Here is a 25,163-nt window from a genome sequence, read left to right as displayed (position 1 = left end):
CCGCCCCCTGACCTGTCTGGCTGGTCCCGCAACCCACGTGCCCCGCAGGCTCCGGTCCCCGCCCCGGATTCACGCGCGTCCGTTCCGTGACCTCTGCCAGGGCCCCTTCCCCGCCGGCGCCCCCACGTGTCCCCACCTCCCCCGGCCAGGACCCCCGTTGTCCCGCGCACCCCCCACGTGCCCCCCATCCCCCACGTGTCCCCCCGAGTCCCCCCCGCGTGTCCCCCCGGGCCCCCAGCGCCCCCCCGCGCGCCCCCCCCGCGTGTCCCCGCGTGTCCCCCCCCGCGTGTCCCCCCCTCCCCGCGCGCCGGCGGAACTGTGGGATCGCCGCGCACAGGAAGTGGCGGGGCGGCGCGGCCGAGGGCGGAGGGCGGCGGGCCGGGCGGGGCGGGATGGGGGCCGGGGGCGGCGGGCGCCGCACTCGCTGAGGCCCGACGCAGGGCCGGGCGCGCCCAGGGCCGGAGCGCAGCGGCCGGAGTGGCCGCGGAGGCGACGCCGAGGCCGCGCGCGCGACGAGCAGGTGGCGGCGGCTGCAGGTGAGCGGCGCGGCCCCCGCCGAGGTCGGGCCCCCCTCCTGCCGCCCGAGGTCGCTTCCCCCCTCCCCCTCCCCCCGCCGCCCGAGGTCGCTCCTCCGCCCGAGGTCGGCCCCCACCCGAGGCCGGCCGGGGGCCCACTGGCCCCGCGCCGCAGTGGGCCGGCTGCGCTCCGCCCGGCGCGGGGCCTGCGGGAGGACCCGGGTGGGGGGCGCTGGGGGTGGTCCGCGGGCCCGGGTCCTCCCGCACCCCCCAGCCTCCCCGGTGCCCGGTCCGGGCCGAGGCCCAGGACACCTCCCCGTCCCCGCTGCTCAGGCCGCTGCAGCCTCCAGGGGAGGGGGCCTGGGGTGCGGGGAGGAGGGGGCGCCGCCGGGGGAGGGGGCGCCCCTGGAGGGGCCGGGGCCGGGACCGAGGGAGGGCACGACCCTCCCGTCGCGGACTCTGCTGTGGGGGCCCCCTCTGCTCCCCTCACTACCCCCCACCCCGCGGACGCGACCGGCCCCCTGCCTGGCCTGGGGGCGCCGGGACCCCGCGCTTCGCCCCTGACCGCTCAGGCCACGGCCCAGGCTTAGTTTCACTTTTTGCTTGGGGGGGGCTGCCGGTGGGGCGCGTGGGGGGCGGCGGGCGCCGAGTTTTCGGATTTGACTTTGGCGTTTGGACCAAGGCCGACTGTGAATTTCCACCGCTCTTGGAGGGATGGGGTCAGTCGGTGATGGCAGCGCTCTCCGCCGCCGGGCCCCCCCTTGCCCCCGCGGCCCAGCGCAGGACCCTTAAAGGAGGGTTATTATTAGCACTCGAAGCTGCCTTGAAAAATTGGGCAGGTTTTTTTTTTTTTTTTTTTTTTTAAACTTTGAGAAGTTCAGTGCAGTAGGGAAAATGCTGTTATAAATGGCTTCCTGGGCATTTTTTTTTTTAAGCACAATATTAACAGTCTTGTCTAAGGGAACACTTGAGCAGGTAGGTTCCTTTTTGTAGGAAGTATGATCTTAACAGAAGGAGAAATGAGGACCGCTGGCCTTCGGCGAGTCCGGGATGGGAAGCAGCCGCCCACCGAAGAAGTGACGGTGTTCCCGGGCGGCCCAAGTCCCCCGCTGCTGGGCTGGTGCTCCCAGCGCCTGTGTGGGGGCCACACCCAAAGGTCCCTTTCCCCCATGCTCCCGGTTGCCCCCCTGCAGGCCCAGACTCCTTTAGGGGTTACTGGTCCACGTTTCCCTGTTGCAAAGCTTCATAGGGGTTCTCAGTGAGGTTCTGAACATTCTCTAATTTGATCACTTCCTGTTGCCCCTCCCCCCACTCAAGCATCATGACAACGCGCCCCCCTTCAAGGTTTTACAATCAGATTGTTACGGCTCACTTCTGTATCCACTTCTGTCACCCGGAGGGATCTCCATGATTACATTGTTTGAAAGGGAGGCTACGTGGGGTTGACAGTCAGGATAGGAAGGCCCTCTTCTTGGCCCTGGAAGGTAGCCGCCTTGGTGCCCTGTGCATGCAGAGTGGCCATGTTCGGCCAGAGTTTGCTGTTCATGCCGCCCGCGGCGGGGAAGGGGGGCAGCTGGGAAATCTCTACCAAGAGGTTTGTGACTTTGCAATAAACTGAGGCATGTGCGAGAGCAGGGGGAGAGAGGGTTGTATGATGGTCAGGGAAGGCACAGGAAGGATCCTTCAGCCGGTGCCCTTGGGCCTGGGCTGACCCACATGGTGGGCTCAGCGCCTGCACGAGTGGGCCCCCGACCCCCCCGCCCAAACACAGGTCTGTGGGGCCAGCGCCCAGGAAACAGACAAAGCAGGTGTTGTGTCTTGAAAGGTAGAAAAGGTGCATCCACCAAGGTGATCTGGTGTGTCCGTTTTTACTCCTGCTTCCCATGTTAACTGAGTTCACCCTGATGCGTAGCCATGGCCTGTGTTCTCTCTGATCACGCTGCAAACTTGGGAAAGAGCGGCCTGGGAGAACAGAGGTCTGGCTGCTTGCTGTAGGTTAGGTCACAGAGCGGTGGGCCAGATTCCGGCTGAGAACCGGAGGCTCCCACCTTCTGAGACCCCACCATCTGCTAAAAGTCCGGACGTTTTCATCTGGGGTCAGATCAGAGGGTGGAGGGAAATACTGAAATCCTTGTAAACAGGGAAAATAAAAAACAGAAGTTGTGTTGAGAAGAGCTAGGGATTTATTGTTTTGTTTTGTTTTTCTTTCTTTCTTTTCTTTTTTTTTGTGGTGCTGGGGAGGGGTCTGGTTAACTTGTCTGGTTAATTTGAATTGCACACCTTCTGTTGACTTCCAGCCTGACTTTACTCGAGAGACGGGCGAGGGCATGCTTAAGGGGTACACCAGGAGCCCCTCACCCGGTAGCGGCGGGCCCCTGTCCCCGTCAAAGTCTGGCAAAAGCCGTAGCGTCCACCTTCAGGCCTCTCCTCTCTCTCCGGCCTTGTCAGAACTGAGAGTTTAGTGGTAGAAGTTGTGGCTGATTAATATTTATAGAGCAAAGAACCTGAGTGGCTACATCTGTCTGTTTCCTTTTAAATGACTTGTAGAAGGTAAGAACTTCAGTTGCTCAGTCTTACTGAGAAATTGCTGTTACAGTAAGGTTGGGCTGAACTTTGTAAAGCAATTTCTCAGAAATTTCATGGGTTTTACTTTGGTTAACCCAAGAATGTCTGAGGCTTTAAGTGAGTTGTTTTGAGTTGTAAAGCAAAATGTCTGTGACTTAATCTGTCCTTCCTAAAACTGCTTCAGAATGATCTTAACGTTCATCGCCGGTTACTGCCAACACGTGAGGGGTTCGTCCTTGGCCAGCCTTCGTTTTAGTTATCAGGATTTGCCGTGTTTGGATTATCTTTGTGGAGCAGAGTCTGAGAGGTGGTCATCTTGGGAGGGCATCTGTGTGACCGTTTGGGAGGCGGCGGGAGGGGTTGGGGGAGGCCGGCCCCCGTTCCCCTGCAGGATGGACGCTGTGGTCTGATTGCTGTCCCTTCCCGAGCGTAGCTGGAAGGGTCGCAGGTAGGGTACGTCCTGGTGGCTGATGTGGGCAGATGGATGTGTGACAGGCAGCATTCTTCCGTAGCACTCAGCACTGAGGCTGGGCGCATGGTGGGAGCAGCGTGCCAGTGGCCAAGAGGCCTGTCCCCAGGCGACTCGGGGAGGCCATGCATTTTTAATGTGGACCTTCTCGATTCCTTTCTGAAAGTGGGTGGGGGGTGAGACCAGTAATAGCGAACCGTGGTAAGGAATCCTGCAGCGACCAGTAGTAAAAAGCCGCTGCTGCAGGAAGTACCTGCAGCCGGACGTGGTGCTCGGCGGCAACTTGGGTGCCCGGGTGGCGGGCGCCTGCTGGGTCTGCTCAGCTCTGGAGCCTTTTCCTTCCTCGCGTTGTTGGCTGACCTGAAGACTTTATAATCGTACGAGGTCTTTAAAAGTGTCCCCTGCCTCCTCACTGAGGCTTTGCAGATGGTCCTGTGACAGCAGCTACAATGACGGCCACTCTGTGAGGAGTTTCACGAGCAGATCAGGTTGTTTGCTTCTGGGAAAAGCCCTGTGAGGACAGCGGCCTGGCCCCATTACACAGAAGGAGACACTGAGCGGGGGAAGGGCTTGCAGAGGCCGCTCAGCTGGCTTCTGGAACCCAGAGCACTTTGACGCTCAGAAAACTCAGTGTGTGAAAATGTACATTTCTGAAACTAAGTGTAAGTGGTTGGCGTCGTGTAAGGAGTCATTAAAAACCGTTCTTACTTCTGGGAGGCTGCCCTCGGTGCACCGGGGACCAGAAATCCCCATCTGAGAGGGTGGAAACAGATACATGCTAGACGTGCTGTTGCACGGGGAAGGTCAGGTCATGCAAATCCGTGCGAGCTCCGCTGCCCTGTGCGCTTGGTGGGAGCGAGGTGAAGGGCTGCGCCGGGTCGCGCGTGGGGAGTGCGCCGGTGTTGGTCCGGCGTCCCACGGACTGGTCTCGACTGCAGACCACTGTCCAGGTCTGACGAGAGCTGTCGAATGAACGTGCCTTTTCCTAGAAGAGACGTAACCCCCGTGTTCGTGAGGTCCGTCAGCTGGTCCACCTGGCGAAGCCGTTTTTGCCTAAATGAGCCAGAAGGCAGTTCTTACGTGGGGAGTGCATTGGTTTGGGGGATGTAGAAAGCAGGTGCCAAAAAGAGAGGTACAGGAGGTTGGCTGGGAGACAGGCCGTGGGGACTGAGGGGCACAGGGGGACGCTGGGGGGCCCTGGGGCCACCATGCTGGTCTGATGCGGGGAGAGGGGACCGGATGGCGGAGGCCTGGCAAGGGAGAACCTCTCCTGCCGCTCTGAGAAAGTCTCGCCGGGGTCCTCCAGCCGGGACTGCCCCCACCCGGGAGCCCGGGGTCCCTCAGGCCCAGCCCCCCATGGAGGGCCCATTGCTGCCGTCCGGCAGGTTCTCCCTCGAGGGGGTCCGAGTGTCCGGGCCCCATGACTGCCTCTCAGGCAGCGTTCGGTGACTTCCACAAAAGTGGACGGACGCGGTGAGCAATCCTCCAGTGTGGACAATGCCCGGCCCGGTCGTGTTTGTTTTTGTTTTAGAAAAAGCGCGTGGCTACCGCGGGTCTCCTCTGCCGTGCCCGGCGGTGAGCTGGGACCCGGCAACGCAGCGTCCGAGGCTAGGAAAGAACCAGGGCCTTCCGGATGGTTGTGGAGGTCCGAGCACACGCACATTGGCACACGCTAGTCACTATTTTCAGGTGTGGGTCAAGGGGCTGTTATAACCCAGGTCGAAGGAAACGTTCGCAAACGCAGTGACAGCTGCAGGTCACCCTGGCCTGGGCGAGTGCGGCGTTTTCCCGGGGCTCCGACAGCTGTGTGCCCCTCACTGCTTTTCCTTGTAGTGCAGGGAGTTCTTGGGTACAAACATTTCTTTTTCGGTAAATAAAACTTCATAAAGTTGTGAATACAGAGTCTGTCAGGCCAGGCAGCTAGGAGAGCCGGGGGAAGGGCAGGTGCGAGACAGAGGGGCCGGCTACGGGACAGGAGTGACGGCCGAGGCCTCTTCTCTTGGGCGTGCTCGCTGGACCCCCAGTGCTGACCCCCAGCGCTGACCCCCAGCACTGAGCACACGCCCTGGCCATTGACCCCCCAGGCAGCATGACCCCCAGCCGACACGGCCAGGTAGATGCCGGACTAGCGGAAGCAGATTTTTGCTCTGCTAGGACGAGGCAGGAATCTGGGGTTTTATATGCAGTTATTTATTTCTAACAAAGTGCACGCTGGATAAAAAATGTTGCCGCCCGAATTCAGCTCACAGGCCGCAATTCTTACGACATCTGGTCTAAGACATTGGTTTAATTTTTGACATAAAGTAACTGAGCTCGTGAAACGAGGACAAAATGCACGAGAAGCAAAAACGCCGGGTGACGGAAATCCAAGGCTTCACGTGCCGATGAAAACCCCAAATACTGTCCATGTCAGGCACGGGTGCTGGAAACAGGGTGGGGGTTCTCTGATGGTGCAGGGATGGGGAGGGAGGACGGCACTGAGAGTCCGTGTCCGGGGAAAGACGGGAACTCCGAGCGTCTGCACTGCGTGTGGGGGGCCCTCCTCAAGTCTGTGCGGAGACGGTCGGCGAAAGATGTTTACAGAATGTGCCCCGAGGCCAGATGGCACTCTTGACCCCGACCCGTGTCCGCCGACCCCCCTCTGGCTGCAGTGCAGCCACCAGGAGGTGAGGCTCTGGCACCGGAGCCCTCCCCGCGCCCTGGCCGTTTCCCCCATGCATGTCCCACGCTGCGCAACCACCAGCCGCGGGACGGGGACCCTCCTGCTCTCGAGCCCTTGATGCTGTCGTGAGCTCTGGCAGACGGAACAGATGCACCATGTCCTGTCCGGTCGTGACCTTGTTTGCATTTCCTGCTAGATGCCGCTGAGCACCTCCCTGCGCAGACCACCCCCCCGCATTCCCCTCTGAGGTCCTTCCCTGCAGACCTTCCCTGTGCCTTACCTGGGGTCCTGCACCTCCTGTTTTCTCGTGGGCTCACGTGCGTGCCTTGGGCCTTCTCCCTTACGGATGACTAGAAAGGTCCTCTCTCCTGGGGCTCCGCTCACTGTTCCATTTGCGGGGCGGGGGCTTTCCCACGGTGCTAAGCAGTCCTTCCCCACCCTGGGGCCCTCGTGCGAGCTCCCGCACTCTCTTGTGGAAGCCTGAGGTGTGCCCTCCGCCCGGAGGCCCTGCCTCCCCTGGAGCTGACTCTGGGCTAGAAGCGGGGAGCCCAGTGCTCCTCTGTCCCCCCCGGGAGCCCCTCTTGTCCACACCGTCCTCAGCGCGGCCCTCCTTCCCGGCCCACCTGGTGGCGCTGCGGCCGCCTGTCCGGGCGCCTTCTGTCTGGTTCTCCGTCCCTCTGGTCGCGGCGTCTGCTCGGCCTCCCCGCGGGGCCCCGGGAGCAGCTGGCCATCCCTGCCGCTCGTGGCTCTGGGTTAGGGCTTAAAGCCGGCCTCTGAGGCCTGTGGAAAGCTGCCCGGATTTCGATGGGAAGGGCACGGACCGTGGCGAGCAGCGGGACGACTTTCCCGCGTCAGGGGCTGGTCTTCCGGCCTGCGGCTCCGTCACCGCAGGCCACCCCTGGCCTCCCGGCCGGCTCCCCCATGTCCCTCAGCCTGCCTTAATGACTAATGTTGCTTTTCTAAGTGACGTTTTTAAGTTTTATTTTTTACTGAAAATTGATTTTTTAACTCCTTGTCAGCGTTGAGGAGAAATGTATTTGGTTTTGGGTTTCGCTTTGGTCGCTGGTCTCCTTACCGGTCTCCGGTTCCTGTCATTTATTTGTGGACGTTTAGGATTTTCTTTCTTTTTTTTTTTTAAATTAATTAATTAATTTGACAGAGATCACAAGTAGACAGGCCGGCAGAGAGAGAGAGGAGGAAGCAGGCTCCCCACGGAGCAGAGAGCCCCATGTGGGGCTCGATCCCAGGACCTTGGGGTCTTGACCTGAGCTGAAGGCAGAGGCTTTAACCCACTGACCCACCCAGGCGCCCCCGTTGTCTTGTTTCTAAGAATATTTTGCTGCAAATGTTTTACGAAGCCTTTTTTCCCGCATGTATTGAGCGGATCACGCATGGTTTTTCCATTTGTCTGTTAACTCGGTGACGTACGTGGGTCCTTCCCTGCCTCCCCGTGGCCGGGCTCTGTTATTTCTTGCTATGTTACTGCGTTGGGTCGGTTTGTGCTGATTTGTGGGGGATTGTCTGCTCCTGTGTCCGAAGTGGCTGTGGCTCATAATCGTCCTTGATCACACCCTGTCCCCGCGAGCTCTGGCGTCTGGACGGTGCCCGTCTCCTGATGTGAGTCGGGTGGTGTGGCCTCTCTCCGTGCTGCGCGGTGGAGCTTCCGTGAGACCGAGATCCCGTGTGTTTTATGTCGCTGCTGGTCCCGGCAGGGCGTCTGTGTGGACCTGTGGTGACGTCCTGGTTCTGTGTCTTCACGAGCCCCGGATCCGTCAGTTTCCGGTCCCGTCTGAACGTGGTTTGTTTCATTCATGTTCTCCGCTTCTTGGTGCAAAGGTCCTGGTATTTTCTTGGTTTTCAGATCTCTATGGGACGTGAAGTTCCCTTTCATTTTCGCTTTTCTGTTTTCTTGCCTGCTCGTAGCCCAGGTTTCTCTCTGGTCCTGTCCTGCGGTTGGTGAGGAGCCCAGGTCTGGCGGCTCTGCTCCCCGAGTGCTGTGCCTTCCTGTCTGACGCGCTCCTTGGGGATCATCCAGTGTCTCTTTCCAGGTTACTGAGTTGTCTCGTTATTACTTTTTACAATTCTTTATTCCTTCTCCGAGCATAGCTTCTTGATTTCTGTCCTCAGACTTCAGGCTCCCCCGTCCCCGCTCTGCTGAGCCGCGTGCCGTGTGTTTGGGCTGCGGTCCTGTCCCTGCGCAGTCTGAGCACTTTCCAGGGTCCTGGTTCTCCTGTGACCCGGGAGTGACACCCCCGAGTGAAGCAGAAGGGCTTCCGCTTCTGCACGCGGCGATCTCAGGTCACCTTTGTGTTACTGACCTTGGCTCTGGCTGCTCTGGGCAGAGGCCATGGTGTGTCGCGTCGCCGTGCCCTGGCTGACGCAGTGGCCGCCCCGGGGGGCTGGCCTCCCGCGCCCGTGTCCGGTTCTCCCCAGCCGCTCCATGCGCCCTTCCTCCGGCCCCTTCCATCCGACCCGCAGGGGCTTTCTTCTCACTCATCCTGCTTCCTGGAGATAAAGGGTTGTGTCCTTCCAGAACTGGGGAGAAATTCCAGCTGCTGGTTTGTCGAGCGCTGCCCGACGACCCCCCAGCCTCCAGCCCCTTCGTCCTTGCTCGAGCTGCTTCGCTCTCTGTCATTTTGTGCTGCCTCCTGGGCGGTTTCTTCAGGCCCCAGCTCTGCCTGTGTCCCCGCCGCGCCTGCTGCCGCACCAGCTCCTGGAACTTTTCATTCTCTTCGGGGCATCTGGGTGATTTGGTTGGTCAGGCACCCGACTCAGGTCGTGATCTCGGGGTCGTGAGATCGAGCCCCCCCGTCTGGCTCTGTGCTGGGTGCGGAGTCTGTGGGGGTCGTCTTTCTCCCTCCGCGCTCCCCTGCCTCCCCCCACTCATGTGACGTGTGCACGCTCTCTCACGCTCCAATAAGTAAATCTTTAAAAAAGAACATTCTCTGGTTCCTTCCAAATCTGCCGCTTTCTCGCTCAGTATCTGTTGCTTGCGTGGACTTCAGGGTCCTCTGTTACTGCCGAACACTCCGCACACGGCCACGAACAGCACCGACCAACAGTAGCGACGACACCAAAGTCTGCGTTTCCGGAGGGTTGAATCCCACCGCTTTTCTGCCATCTCGCGTGCGCATTTGGATAGTTCTGGGGGGCTGTGTCGGTGGGTTCCTGCAAATCTCCCTGGAGAGGCTCGGCTGCTGCCCGGAGCCCCGGAGAGGGACTGATCTGGGATCGCTGTGTGAAGTCAATTTTTCTTTCTTTTCAAAGACTTATTTATTTATTCGAGAGAGAGGGAGAGGGAGTGCGCCTCTGGGGGAGCAGCAGGCGGAGAATCAGAACCAGAGCTGGGGGGTCAGGCAGGGGGAGCTGACAGTGGATTCGAGCTCAGGACCCTGAGACCCTGACCTGAGCCCAAACCAGGAGTCAGACGCTCAACCGACGGAGTACCCCAGGCACCCCGCGTTTATTTTCTGGACTCAAACAGGGACTTCTAAAGGTGTCGCTGACCAAGGGAAGGTTCACCAACAGTGGACGGGAGAGAACGTGGCAGACGTCGGTGCGCCTGACGACGGAGACCACCCAGGAAGAGCCTGTGCTCCCCGGGGTCTAAGCCGAGACGACCCCCTCCCTCCCCAGCTCACCCTTGTCAAGCGCTGTGACGCGTTTCAGACGCAGCTGCAAAATGTGACAGAATTTGTCCTCGGGGCGGCTTTCTGTTGGCGCCTGTGCCGTCCACGCGGCTGAGGTGATCTCTGCTCTCCGAGAGCCAGCAGAGTCCCCGGTGGACGGCTATGGTCCGGGGGGCGGGGGGCTGTTGGCCCGCTGAGGGCTGCCGTCCGCACACGGGACATGGTGCCCATGGGGACAGCTGGCGTTTTAAGACAGACGACGCCGACGTCCACGGGTGGGATGATCGCTCGTGTGGATTTGGGGACTGGAATCGAAACGAGAGGAAAGCCCGTTTGGCACCTAGAACGGGGTTATTTCCAGGCTCATCTGAGGCTGTCTTCGCGCTGTATGGAGACCCCCCCCACCGGGCTCTGGTTCTCAGCCCCGCACTTTCCACATGCGTGGGGGGCTTAGCGGGCCCTGCCCTGTCCGTTCCGCACACACAGCCTTCCCTCCATCCCCCCAGGCCCTGTCGGGATCCACTTTCCTCTGTGTACCTCGCCCTCCCCCAGCCACTCACTGGGGAACCCCTGCTGCCAACCCCCTCCAGGCAGGCCGCTGGGGTCGCTGCCACGGATTCACTCCTGTAGCCCGAGGGCCGTCCCTTCTGCTCCTGTCCTTGCGGTGGCTCCTGACCCCGCATCTGAGTCAGGACGCACACACACGTGCTTCTAACACACGGTCACACCCTGCACACAGTCTCTGTGGCCCCGTCTTTAGCTCACCCTGGGCCGCTGACCTGTGCCGTTTGCCCTTGTCGCTGGTGAAGACGGTGAGGGCTGGCCTTGACCCCACGGGCTGTGCCGTGGGCACGCGCTGCCGAGCGCTTCGGGAAGAGGTGTGCCTGCATCGCGCCACACGTGTGTCGGAGAAGCAGCGTCACCCGGGGCGTTGTGCCGTAGTCCTGGCTGGGCTGCCCCTGGACGGGAGCACGTGGAAGGTGCCTCGTCAGGAGGGGAGAGCGAAAGGAAAACCTAGAAGCCAGGCCTGAGCTCCACACGGGCGCGTTCCAGCCAGGCGGGGTCACCAGCACCCCAGCGTGTCTGTCCCCGGCGCCGGCTTCTCCCTGCTTTGCCCCCGGTGGTGTAGGGGATGAGGGTGGCTTTTGTCCGTGGCTGGGGACTGTGGTGGCTTTACCACGGAGTGTCTCACCGGGGCCTGGCAGGTCTCTGGAGCACAGCTGTTCCGCCAGCCCGCACCCAAACGGGGTGTCTGCATGTCACCCCAGAGCAGGGCGACGTGGCCGTGCCAACTTTGGATTTTCCCTGCTGCTGAATCATTTCATGGCTCAGCACATCCCAGGCAGCGTCTCTTTCCCCGGAAAGCCAGTGGCCGGACCGTAGTAGCCTGGCCTGCGCGCGGACGAGCTCCCTTGGGGCAGCTGCATGGCTGCTGGGAGGGGAGAGGTAGGGCACCTGTGCCTCTGCACATGCGCGGTTCTGCTGCTGCCTCTCGGGAGCGAGGGGGAGCTGTGTGTGGGGCCGTGTGGACCCCAAGCCTCTGGGGCGGCAGCCTTCTCGCCGTGTGCACGGTTCCCTTTTGTCACAAGTTTGCTTATTGTGGGTGTGTGGGGGTCACACCTACGCTGTGGCCTTTTGAAGATGATCCTCGAACTATGCAGTCATGCAGTTAGGACAGTTCACGGAGCCCTGGGGCTTTAATTCCCATTCGTACCTGCACCGGGGAAGGGGGGCAGCGGGCCGTGGGAGCAAGAGGCACCAGGCCTCCCTCATGTGCAGACACAGGGAGCGGGTGGCGGCCACCCACGCATGTTGGGTGTGACCCATGGGACACTGGAAAGGTTGTTTCCGGGGCTGGTGGGTGGTGGGGGGCACACGGGGAGAGAGAACGGAAGCGAGAAAGAGGCTGCTTGTGCGTGCGGCGGTTTGTCGTAGGTCTGCTGGTCCGTGCAGGCCGTGGGTCCGGGTGGCTCAAGTGACAGCAGTGTTTGGTCACAGTCCTGGAGGCTGGAAGTCCACAGCCAAGACGTTTGTGGGGTCGGTTTCCTCTGGGGGCCGGGAGGGAGGTTGTGTCCCGGTGTCTGTCCTTGCGTGGCTGGCAACCGTCTTCCCCATTTCTGTCCACGTGGTGCCCTTCCCACAAGTGTGTCTCTGTGTCCTGAGATCAGGGCCCACCCTGGTGACCTCATCTTCACAAGCGACATCTGCTCTGACCCTGTTTCCGGATGTGGATCCTCCTGAGGCCCTCGGGGGCAGGCCCTCCGCGTGTGAATCCAGGGAGGACGCGATTCCACCCGTAAGCGCGAGCTATCTTTATTTGCCAAGAGCTCTTGTAAAGCCCTGATTACTGCCGGGATTTGGGTGGATTAGGAGGGAACCGTTCGGCCGTGTACAGCGAGGCGCGTCCTGAGCGAGGCCTGTCGTGCCGGGCGCACGCTGCTGGGGCGGGCTGTGCGTGGCCCCCGCCTCTGAGCCATGCGGGAGCGTAATCCTGGACAGCGCGTGTCCCTCCTCCCTTAGCGCTGGTGTCCGTGCGGGTGGGGGCCGAGGACCCTCTGGGGTCAGACAGGCTACGGCCGAGCCTGGTGTCCACGTGGGATCCTGCCTTGGTTCACCTCCTTGCGTCCCACCTCCCACGGAAGTCGCCGAATGCCGCATCCCTGGGGACACGCTCCCTCGGCAGTGGCGCCTCGCTCCGTCCAGGCCGTGGCCAGCGGCGGAACGCCCAGCCTAAACAGGAACAGTTTTAGGAAAAGAAGGAACTTGAAAAGGGACCGATGACAATTACTCATCCTTTATTCTTTGTTGTTTATTAGGCATTTATTTCCAGTAAGAGATCGATTTTCTCTTTTCCCAAGTTTCATAGAAGAACAAAGGAAATCAGAAGTGTTTAATAATTTTATCTAATTCTGTAACTTGTGATTATATTGTATTTCCAAGAATGAGTTGGCTTTTTTTTTTTAAATTAGGAAATGATTAGGAAAAGAAAACACATAAAACATCGAACCCCCTGAGCCTACGAACCAGTCGCGGAAAGAACCTATCACAGACAGTTGAAGCGGGAGAACTAGGGAAACTAAAAGCTTCTAAAAACCATGTATGTGGAAAAGGGAAGTGGGCGGAAGACAGTCCTACGAGTGCGTCATATCTGACCTCGTGCCGCCTGAGATAGTGCCCGAGGCCACATCTCCTGGGGGCCACTTCCCACGGGGGGGTCACATCCCACGGGGTCACGCTGGAGACGGCGACTCTGATTTCGATGTGTTCTCACTGTGAAAGGTGCATCCACTCGAAGACTGAGTACAAAAAAAAGGGATGTGAAATGTCTCCGTCATGTTTTTTTATGTTGATCAGAGGTTGAAATAACACTATTTTGGACTATTTGGGTTAAATAAACTATGACTACATGATTTTTGTCTGTTTCTTGTGACTTTTTTCATGTGGCCGCGGGAGAATGTGACATTGAAGGGCCTTGCCTCTGTGGCGCACGTCCTGTTCCCGCTAGACGGCGCTGGTCCTGGTTCCCGGGAGCTTCACGGGGCGGGGGCGGGCGGCCCCCCGTCTCTGAGACCCGCAGCCCCAGAGCGAGGGGGGCGAGCCTCGTGTGTGTCCACCTGCTGGACCCCGTGCGTCCTCGTGCAAGCCTGTTCGTGGGAACTGCTCGCAGCGGGTCTGACCGATACCAGTGGCCCAGTGGGTTCGCGCCTCTTAGTGAAGTGTCCTGTAGCGGCTCCCGCACCGTGTGGACGGGGACCGTGGACTGAGTCCACACCCAGAATTTTAAAGGCTGCGTCTGTCTTCCACTGTGGAAATGCTGGGGTGCGTCTACACTACGAGGGGGCCGTGCTTGCCTGTGGCAGGTGTGCCTGAGAGGCCGGGGCGGGAGCCCCACGCCTCCCTGGGGTTGCGCTGGGTTGACAAGGCAGACTGCGTCTTCCCGGGCGCATCTCGTGGGCGGCTATGCTCCTGGAATGTTCTGTGTGGGCACCTCCTTCGCGGAGGGCCAGCCGGTTTCTCCGGCCACAGGTATGCGGTGGTCCAAGCTGACTCCGCCCGTGCTCGGGCTGGGCTGTGGGAAGCTGCCCCCCTGCTCCTCCTGTCACCTCCAGCCTTGGGGCCTTGGGGACGGCAGGCCGGCCGCCAAGCTGCCTCCTAGGCCTGGGCCCTGGACACAGGCTCTCCCTTGTCGCACAGACCGTGTGTCCCTGTGCCACGGGAGCAGACACCGAGTGGCCATGGGGCCAGTCAGGGGCTGACGCCGGCCCCGGGAGCCACACCCGCACGAAGTCCCCAGAGGCGTGAAGGGCCGGCCGCCCCGCTGTGGTGGGGTCTGTGGGGAGAAGCCCTGACGTGCACTGGGCTGGGCAGCCATGACAGAAAGGAGGTCGTACCTTCTTCCCTCCTGGCTGGTGGCTCTGCCTCCTGCAGGTGCTGGGACCCGGGCGTCCTGGCCGTCCCCGGGCAGAAGGCCCCAGGACAGCATGGCCAGCAGACCACAAGGTGATGGCCGGAGGTCCCTGGGACCCCGCCGGCCTGGTTCTGGAGTCTCTGCCAGCCACCTGCAGGAGGGCCAGCTGGGTCCTGGGGACTTCCCCCCCAGCAGCTTTTAGCTCTGTCTCCTAGAAGAGGCACCTCTGACCCATTGGTCACCACCGTCCCCAGGCATCTGTGACCCTGATCAGAGCCTTCATGAACCTCCCCAAATAGTCTCCAGGGCTGGGGACCAGGCCTCAAGTGCAGCCGGTGACCCCCTCTGACCCTCCTCCCCCTCCCCCACCCTGTCCTTTCCCCTCTCTCTGTCATGGGAACGTTTGAGGGAAGGCGATGTAGGTAGTGGCCTTCGTTAGCAATTAGGCTTCCAGCTGGAGAACACATCGTGGGGCGGGACCCTGGCCCCTCCGGCCGCCGCGGCATTCTCGCTGCCCCTCTGGGAGAAGCACCTGCGCTTCCCGGTCTAAGCGAGCCTGTGTGGCCACGTGACCTGTGTAGTCACTGCCCCCGGCTGAGGTCCCATCTGGACTGTGGACACCCCGCTGCGCTGACCGTGTGCACCATCCCTTTCGTTCCTGCATCTGCCGTCCCCTCCCCTGTCACCTTCACAACCCAGGTCACCAGAGCCTGGCACGGGGGTGCCAAGGTCCCCGGTGGGTGGCCTCCGGGCAGGAGCAGAGGCCCCCAACTGCCGGGCACCTGCAGAATCACGAACATCCTGCCCCGTGTCTCTCCCACGCTCGCGGGCTGCTGTTTGGTGCCACTGGTTTGGATGGAGACGTGGCGTCCCCTTCCGCAGCCGCCGCCGGGCCGCCGCGTGCAGAGGTGACCGTCCTGCTGGTGGCTGTTTGGGTTTTCTGCGTCTCCTTAAGCTTCTCGCCAATTACTCTTCCCAGGACTTTGTCCTTCCGGCTTCGTTGGAAGTCTGTTCCCTTCAGCTGCTCCTCAGGCCCCCGGTCTCAGGAACCCCGCGGCCCTGGGCTCTCCCCAACGTTATTCGTGCGTCTCTTTCTCCGCCTTGTCCCTCTTGTCAAAACTCCATCAATTTCATCGATCCTTTCAAAGATCCTTTCCAACTTCCCGGCTTTCCATACAGTTTTTAGTTCATTAATTTCTGCTTTTTAAATTATTTCCTTTTTCCTGTGCTTTTTGTTTCTCTAACTTCGTGAGTCGTATTCTGTCTCATTTGTTTTCAGCCTCTGAGAATTTCCTGCCGCACTTAGGTGTCACCTTCCCTGATGATCGATGATCTGGACCGTTTAAGCCTTTATAAGTTGTGACAGGAAATCCTTTGTTACTGTTCCACTCAGTGGATTTTTAAATACATAATTTTTTTTCACCATTGATAACTGCTTTGCATTTCTAAATATATGGAGATTTTCCAAACATCTTTTTGTTGCCTTTTGAAATTATTATTATTTTGGGGCTCCTGGGGGCTCAGTGGGTTAAGCCTCTGCCTTTGGCTCAGGTCATGGTCTCAGGGTCCTGGGATCGAGCCCCGCATCGGGCTCTCTGCTCAGCGGGGAGCCTGCTTCCCCCCTCCCCTCTGCGGGCCTCTCTGCCTGCTTGTGATCTCTGTCTGTCAAATAAGTTAAATCTTTAAAAAATAAATGAAATTATTATTATTTTTAGCTTCAGGGAACTGTGGTCAAAGATTATGCTCTGACTGGTGCTTGTCTTTGGAAATGTCCTCTGTGTCCTTGAAAAGATGACATTCTGCCGTTGGTGGAGGCATGTTCTGTATACTGTATAGGTGCATAAAGTTTATGCATCCCGGTATTCAAACCTATGTCAGGTTGGCAAACCAAAGCCCAGTGGCCAAATCTGGCTTGACACCTGCTTCTTTCCTTCTTCTTCTTCTTTTTTTTTTTAGGATTTTATTTATTGAAGAGAGAGAGAGCAGGAACAGCGGGGAGGGGCAGAAGGAGAAGGAGAAGCAGGGTTTGTGCTGAGCAGGGAGCCTGACGCAGGGCTCAATCCCAGGACCTTGGGATCATGACCTGAGCCGAAGGCGGGCGTTTAACCAACTGAGCCACCCAGGCGCCCAGCACCTGTTTCTATAAATAAAGTTTTATGGGATCCCAGAGACACTCATTGGTTTCCGTGTCGTTCGTGGCTGCTTTGCAGGAGGACAGAGCTGAGCGGTTGTGGTAGAGACTGTTTGGTGTTTCTGGTCTGGCCCTTCCCAGAACATGCGTATGAGTCCTTGTCCTTGTTGGTTTCTTTCTTAGATGTCCCCGCTCTGTCGGAGAACAGGTCCCGTCACCTCCTCGGATTCACCTTATCCTTGCACTGACACCCACTCGCTTTGTGTGCTCGGGGCTGTGTTATTAGCGAGACGGTTTCTGAATTATTGTATCTTCCTCGTGGCTGGAGCGTCTGCCACGATGACGAAGACGTGGCCTTTCCCGCTGTGATGCTCTGGGCTTGACGCTGCTCTGAAATCACACGTGGAACCAGCGACCGTGGCTTAGCACGTGCCTCCGCGCTCCTCCTGCTTTTAACCTTTCTGTCTCTTCGTGTCATAGATGTGCCTCAGAAGTAGCATATGATTAAAGTTCTTTTAAATTGAAGTTTGGCATTTGTTTTTTCAAAGTCTGACTATCAATCAAAAAACATTTTTTTAACTGGAGCCTTTATCTAGGCTCCTTTAAACGTGATTACTGATGCACAGAGTTTCAGTCTGTCACCTCACATTTTTAAAAAAAAGATTTTATTTTATTTGACAGACAGAGATCACAAGTAGGCAGAGAGGCAGGTAGAGAGAGAGGGAAGCAGGCTCCCCGCTGAGCAGAGAGCCCAATGCAGGACTCGATCCCAGGACCCTGAGATCATGACCTGAGCCGAAGGCAGAGGCTTTAACCCACTGAGCCCCCCAGGCGCCCCTGTGACCTTGCATTTTGCTCACTGTTTTATCTGTGCTGTGTTTCCCCCATCCTTCTCCCTCCTGCTTTCTTTTTTTTTTTTTTTTAAAGATAATTACTGATCTTTTTATTTTTATGCCCTCTAGCAGTTTGGAGGTCCCATAGACTCTGCTTTTGATGGTTTTCCCGGAAATTAGAACATCCGTAGCTGTCCGTTATCCAACGTTATGCCATTCTTTACTCTGGGGGCTGGTCCAGGGACTCGGCTCGTGCCCCTTCCCGACCCACATGTTGTGTGTTTAGTGGTTTTTTAACCTCACCAGACACTCTGCTGTGTTACTTCTTGGTTCAGGTTTGTAGACATATTTGCCACTTTCTTGGCTTTTTATTCCGTTTTGCGCCTCCGGTTTTCCATGTAAGAACACTTCTCCTGCTTGAAGCATGTGTGTGTTAGTGACTCCTTCCGTCTGATGCTTCCTGCTTCTGTGTCCCTGAAAGGCTTCCCTGCTCCTCCGGGGGCTTCTCGGGTCGTGGGGGGACCTTCTTGGACATTGGGGATCTGTGCACCGGCCTTTGCCATCCTTTGTACGCCATGAAACCATTGCCAGGCTCCCTCTTCTTGAAGGTAATCTGTCTTTTCTGGGGCTGCTTTTAAGATCAAAATGAAAAACCTTTGTGCTTCACAGGACGCCATCAAGAAAGCAAAGAGACGACCCACGGACGAGGAGGAAATATTTTCAAATCACATGCCCGCCTCTGATGGGTCCGGGACTGGGCTCTTGGCTTTGTGAACGCTGGGAAGGGGTGAGGAGGAGGGGGGTCCCTTTGCCCCGGCAGCGAGGCCCCGCCAGCGCCCCAAGACACGCCTTTCCCTGCGCTGTGGCTCCCGCGCCCCCCCATGCGGAGCAGCGCCCCCCCCCATGCGGAGCAGCGCCCCATCTGCCCCACTTTCCGGAGCTTCACCTGCTGGTCTGGAGACTTCTCAGACACCTCCTGGCCTCCGGAGCGTCTGCCTCAGCCCCAGTGCGGTCTCAGGAGGAAGGTGACCTTGGGTGGTGAGCTACTCGGGACGGGACGTCAGGGATGCCCTGACCTCACTGAATAAATCTGGAAGCGATCGTGGATTGAGGAGAAGGGCCTTGAGTGGGTCCAGCTGTTTTCAGCGCTCGGCGTGTCTTCCGGCCCGGGCTTCTCTTTAGGCTAATTGGCCGCAGGCTCGCCGTTCCCGGTTCCCACGAGCAGCGCGCAATCCCAGCGTTCCTTCTGAAATAGCGGACGGGCTTCTGATGAGATGCTTCCGTTGAGAGGGCGAGAGCTGAGACCGGAGAGAGAGGTAAATGCTTTTGTTCTTTCCAGGGGCTGGCTGTAGTGAGCTGCGTGGTGGTCGGGCCCGTCCTGGTGACGGAAGCCCTGCTTTAGGCTGACGTACAGCTCCATGCGGCTCCCATGGGATACGCTGTTTAAGTCCACCAGAGTCATGCACTTGGGACAGTGGGAAATTGAATTAAAAACATAAGGTTTCAAAAAAAAGGTTACAAGGTTTCATCCCCGACTTGTAGCCAAGACAGGGACTGGGTTTCAGATCCTGCCTGAAACAGCAGGAAAGCCAACAGGTTGTGCAAGGCTGTAGGTGTCAGAGGCTGCCCAGCTGGGCCCGGGGCAGTTGTCCCTGCGAGGGGGGCCCCTGGCCTCCCGAACTCTTGCCCACAGTGTCCAGCTGAGCCCAGGGGCGGGAGCCCAGGACCAGCTGAAGACAATTTGGCGTCAAAGGGTTTCCACCGAGGCTAGAATTTGTGGGGGAAACAGTGGAGTTGAGGGGATTATGTGGGGACAGAGCTCCAGAGAGGACCTCCAGGGGGTCTTCCTGATCGTTGGGTGAGTGCTGGTCCGTGCGTGTGTGTGCAGGTGACCAAGATGAGGGCAGAAGGCGCTGGAGTGAGTGGGTTCTTGTGGTTGACCCAGGGAATGAAGTCATGTGGGAAGACCTCACAGTCCAAAGGGCGTGGGGTAGAGTCCTCCGAACTCATTGCCTTCGCCCCGGACGCAGCCGGCTCAGGACCCAGCCGACAAAGCTGATGGCGAGCCTTGAAGCGCCCAACGGATTCTGAGTGATTGAACTGCATCCCCGAGAAAAGCCTCACGGGGACGGGCTCTGACAACAGCAAGTCTGAGACGTCTGGAGCCGATCAAAAATCACTTGCCCTGCAAGGGGGACAATGTAACCCTGGAGAGGAGAGAAATCAACAATGAGAAAGAGATCCGGTGGGGCCGCAGGTGTCCAGACGGGGGTCAGCAGGTGCGGGTGTTGAAATGTCAGTTACAGAAACACGCCATGTGTCGGTGACGCAGCAAAAACGTGGACAAGGAGAAAGCAGAAGGTTTGGGAAAGACCCACCGAATCTTCCAGAAAATGCACTGGACGGGCTTCAGACTAGGTCAGGCTTGACAGAGACAAGATTGGTATTTGTGAAGAGATAACCCTAGAAGCTTCCTCCAGTGAAACCCGGAAAACAGCAGGGATGGAAAAAAGGAACAGAGTGGGGAGGGGGGACCATATGGGGTGGAAGCGCATGTGAAGTTGAATTCAGAGAAGAGGTGTGTGTGGTGGGAGATATTTGAAGAAAATAGTAGTTAGAATTCTCTGCATCTGATGAAAGCTCATTTCTAGGAAGATTAGCAAACTCCAGGCAGAAGAAACAGGAAAAAACAACACAAGGGCACATCGTAATCAACTTTCTGGAAATTTTAACAGTAGAAAAATCCTAGAAAAGCCAGAGGCAAAACCCTACAATGCACGGAGGAATGAAGACGAAACAAGAACTCACTTCCTATCAGAAGCCGCGCGATCCCGAGGGTGGAGCCTCCTCCAGATGCTGAGCAGAGGACATCTTCGAGCTACAGTCCTATGGACAACAGAATATCGATCCGAAGTGGAGACAAAAGAAGGACCTTTCGGAGTTTAAAAGCTGCAAGAATGTCTCTCCAGAGGACTCTCCCTGGGACTGTGAAGGGCCTTCTTCAGGGAGGAGCCAGAAATCTGGATCTGAAGGACCGGAGCGGAGAAGTGCAGACAAGTAGAAAAGCCACGTGTCCCCTCGTGTTAAAAAAACAAACAGATGATTTACCGTTTGAAGATAATAATGACATTTGTAGAGTTCACAATGTCAGTGGAAGCAAAAAGGTCTGCAACAATGTAGCACAAAGTCCAGGAGGAACAAAATGGAAACTGTTATAAAGTTCTTCAAATGAATGTGAAGTGTTAAAATACTATTGGAAGGTCGGCAGTGATGTAGTGAGGGTTTGCTCTAAACCCTGGGACAGCCCCTACAAAACAGCGGGGAAGGCTGGTAACAAGCTGTAGTAAGGATCAAATTGAGTTGTTTAAAAAACCATGAGTCCAGAAGAAGACAGTAAAAAAAAAAAAAATGAAGCCAAGAAATTTGGACAAATAGAAAGATGATGGATTTAAACCCAACCATACTGACAGTCTCATCAAATGCGAATGACCTGAAAACTCCAAAAAGGGACATTTTGCCAGAGGTTGTCAGATCAAAAAGATTCAATGAAAGTGCTATTTGCATTAAATATAAAACACAGTTTATTTTTTAAAACGTTATATATTTATTTGAGAGATTGTGCATGCGTACGCACAAGTGGGGGTGGGAGGGGCAGAGGGAGAGGGAGAAGCAGATGGCCCGCTGAGCAGGGAGCCCAACACAGGACTTGATCCCAGTACTCTGAGATCACCACCTGAGCCAAAACCAAGAGTTGGGTGCTTAACCGACTGAGCCACCCAGGCGTCCCTAAAGACGTGTTTAAAGGACAGCGCTGGAAAGGCATGTATTGCACAAATACTGGTCTAAGGATGGTTGAGTCGCATAAGTTAGATTTCAGGATCAGAAGTATTTCCAGGAATAAGAATGATACGTTTTCCTGGTAAAGGCAGGAAGCTCATCAAGAAGGCATAGCCTATTGAATCGGTCTGCACTTAATAACAGAGCCTCAAAACACAAGTGGCACAGAATGATCTACTGAAAGGAGATGTACAGATCTGTTACTGTCGGAGACTTCAGCACTCCTGTCCCAATAACTGATAGGACATGTAGACGTAACATCAGTGAACATGTAGAAGACTTGAACATGCTGCTCTCCCGCTTGTGTTGCTTGTGTCTGTAGACCAGCACCCCAGCTCGCGGCAACATTGGAACTCACGTGCAGAATGTCCACTGAGACAGACCATGTTCTGGACGATAGAACAAGTCTCAGCGATATCGGGAAAAATCCCGAAATATTTGGGAACAAAATAAGCATAGTTATTCCCAGTTCAAAGAGGAGATCACGAAGGAAACTAGGCACTGTTTTGAACTTAGTGAAAGTTGACACATCCTGTATCAGAATTTGTGGGGTGCAGGTAAAACTGTGCTCAGAGGGAGGTTTATAGCATTAAATATCTTAGAACATAAAACAGTTCTCAAGTCAATGATGTAAGCTTCAACCTTAAGAAAAAGCAAATACAGAAAAGAGATAGCAAAGAGCTGAAATCCATGAAATAGAAGACAGTAGGAGAGAAACCCCCAAAGTTGGTTCTTTGAAACGATCATTACATTTGATAAACTCCTAGTTAGACTGATCAGAAAAGAGAGAGAAGAAAATTACCAAAATCAGAAATGAGAGATGAGAAATCACTACGTATCTCATAGGTGTTAAAATGATGGCAAGAGAATATTCTGAAAAGCTTTGTGTGGGGAAATTTTGGAACATGGATGAAATGGGCAAATCCCTGGAAAGATGTGAATCAGTAAAACGTACTCAGGTCAAGTAGATAACCCAAATAACCTTGTATCTATTGAAAAATTGAATTTATATATAAAAGTCTATCAACAGAGAAAACACTTGGTCCAGAGGACTTCATTGAATTCTATTAGACACTGAAGGAAGAAATAATATTAATGCTGCACAAGGTCCCCCAGTCATTGGAAGAGGGTGAAGTACTTCTCAGCCCCCTCCATGAGGCCAGCATTGCCCTGGTATGTAACGCAAACACTGTGGACCATTATCCCTCAGGAACAGAATGAGTTGGAGCATCTTAACGAGTCAAATCCAACAACATGTGAGGTGGGCCCTGCCTCGTGACCAACGGTGAGTTTCCCCAGGAATGCAAGGTTGGTTTAACATTTAAAATGAATTCCTGTAATTTGCTGCATTAACAGACTAAAAAGAAAACCATGTAACTATCCTAATAAGGGGAAAAAAAAAAACCTTTGACAAACTTTAATGCTCATTTATGCTAAGAAACCCCACAAGCTCTCAGCAGTCTAACAGGTGGGCATCGACGTCTGAGGGAGGGCGTCTGCGCAAACCCGCAGCGGGTACTGTACATCACGGCGGGAGACGAGGGTCTCCTTCTCACACCGGGACAAAGGCACCACTTCTGCTCAACACTATGCTAGGAAAGTATGGCAAGAAAATCAGATAAAGGATGTACAAAATGGAAAAGAAGTAAAGTTGTCTTTATTCACAGGCGGCATGATGGCTTATGTGGAAAAATCCTAGAAAAATCTATTAAAAAAGCTACTAGAATAGGTGCATTTAATGAATTTACAGGGTACAAGTTCAGTCTCTCAAAATTAATATTATTTCTGTACACTAGCATCGAACAACTCAAACTGTAATAAAACACCATTTAAAAGAGCTTCAAAACTAGGAAATTCTTAGGGATAGATATAAGCAAAAAATGTGAAAGTTAAAGACTAAAATTAAAGACTAAACAAGGAGACCCATCGTCTGTCACTGGCCAGGAGGCCGGCGCTGCTGAAATGTTAACTCTGCCAAAATCGACTTGTACATTCAGTGCAATCACAATCAAAATCCTAGCGAGGGTTTTTGTAGAAATTTTCAAGCTCTATTCTATTTTTTTAAAAGATTTTATTTATTTATCTGACAGAGATCACAAGTGGGCAGAGAGGCAGGCAGAGAGAGAGGAGGAAGCAGGCTCCCCGCTGAGCAGAGAGCCCGATGCGGGGCTCGATCCCAGGACCCTGAGATCATGACCTGAGCCGAAGGCAGAGGCTTAACCCACTGAGCCACCCGGGCGTCCCTCCAAGCCTATTCTAAAAGTCAGACACAAATCCAGTGACCTAGGAGGGCCAGAATGGTTTTGAAGAGACGAAAGATAACCCATTTTGAGACTTTCTCCCCTGCTTGAGCGTTACGGACATCCTGGAACTGACCGAACCGTACACCTGAAGATCGGCGGGACAGAGAAGACTCCAGAAGCAAACCCACAGCTTCCTAGTCTGCTGATTCCCAACGAAAGTGCCAACGTGACCCAATGGGGGCAGAGCTAGGACTCTGGAACCCCCAAATGCAGAAACAAGTCTGCACCCTCCTTCATCCCATTTGGACAAATGAACTCAAAGTGGATCACAGACCTGGGTGTGAAGCTGTAAGGTCTGCAGGAGAAGTACGGTCTCCGCGCAGAGTGGAATGTCGTTCAGCCTTGGGAATGCCATTCTGACCACGCTACGGCGCGGGTGAGCCTTGACGATGTCATGCTCGGTGACGGGAACCGGACACGGGAGGACGAAGCCTGTGTCCGTGCATGGACACGCCGTCCCTGGAGCGCTGAGCCCCAGGCGCACGGTGGGGCAGCTGGGGAGGGGGCGTCCGCGTTTCCTGAGGACAGAGCTCCTGTCCGGGGAGGTGGAAGGAGCCCTGCACATGGACGGTGGGGACCGTGGCACAGTGGTGTGGACGTACCGAGCACCACTGACCTGGACACTTAGACATGGTGAAGATGTGAAATTTGTGTAGGTTTTGCCACGGTTTAAAATCGATGGAAACAAGAGCCATGATTAGCCCGTAAGCCTGTGCTTTTCGCTTTCTGTGTCCCGGGCCAGCGTGGGGCCAGAGAGGGGCTGCGCCCGTGGGGTCGGCAGCGGTGCCGCGAGTGGGACTCCGCGTGTGGGGGAGCTGGAGGCTGGAGGCTGTTCTGCTCCACTCCACGGCGACGGCCACCTTTGGCTGTCCCCGTACCTGCAAGGGACAGGGAAATTGCTTTGGTCTTTCCTGGCTTGTGACCTCCGGGTCTCTGTGGGTTTGCTCATTCCCAAGCTGACTGTTGGGCCTCCATCCCAGGCAGCAGGGAGGGAGGTCCGGCCCTCGAGAGGCCCCGAACAGGCTGCATTCCCGGTTGGGCCTGAGTCCGTGCCGTGTGCTCGCGCGGCCCTCGGCTGCTCTGGGTTTGCTCCGTTCCGTGCGGCGCCGACGGCAGGTGCTCTGGCCGGCGGGGGGTTCCCGTCCTGCGCAAGGAGCCGTGTTTGTACCTCTCACTTGTAGACCTTCACCCTGGAGACCTTCAGGACGATTGTCCCGCTGGCTCTGCTGTCCCGGGCCTCGGTGAGTCAGGAGACGGAGGTGTGGGTGTGTGTGTGCATGTGTGTGTGTACGTGTGTGCACGTGGGTATGTGTGTGCACGTGTGTGTGCGAGGGTGCGGTGACCCCGTTCCCCACAGTAGCGCTGGAGTGGGTCCACCTGGGCTCTGGAGCGGGCTCTGGCTGGCAGACGTGGGCGCCCACCTGCGAGCACACACCTGCCGGTCCGGCCTCGGCGGCGTGGGGGGAACCGTGGGGGGCCCAGGCAGGCCTCACTGCATCGTCGGCTGATTTTCTCGAGGAGGCATATACCTTCAAGGTGTTCTGTGACAAGTGTCTGTTGGTCCCAAATCCAGTGATTTTGGTGACCTGGTAATGGCTTCCCCCCGTTCCTTCCTGGGAGGCTGAACGGAGTAGAAACGGGGCCGCGCTGAGAGCAGGGCCCGGCCCAGGACCTTCCCTCGGGGTGTAGGAGCCGCTGTCCCTCGCAGAGCCGGACCCGGACTTCGGTAGCAGACCTGAGAGGCCAGAGTCTGTTTGTCCAGAGACGGGGGTGGTCGTGCGTCTTCGACGTCCAGGGGTGAGCGGGTGATC

At 56.7% G+C, this 25,163-nt stretch overlaps 1 protein-coding gene across 1 annotated transcript in view; it reads left to right on the top strand.

The window, feature by feature from the left end:
- Window positions 1-439: 439 nt before the first annotated feature.
- Window positions 440-25,163, top strand: part of AGPAT3 (1-acylglycerol-3-phosphate O-acyltransferase 3) — an 81,521-nt gene continuing 56,797 nt past the window's right edge. The window contains exon 1 of the mRNA XM_044250810.1: window positions 440-536. The gene's annotated coding sequence lies outside the window, so the exon portion shown is untranslated. The remainder of the gene's footprint in view (window positions 537-25,163) is intronic.

Source organism: Neovison vison, chromosome 6, assembly GCF_020171115.1.
Source record: "Neovison vison isolate M4711 chromosome 6, ASM_NN_V1, whole genome shotgun sequence".
NCBI lineage: Eukaryota > Metazoa > Chordata > Mammalia > Carnivora > Mustelidae > Neogale > Neogale vison.
Note: the sequence above shows the minus strand (reverse complement) of the source record. Positions and strands in the feature narration are given on the sequence as shown.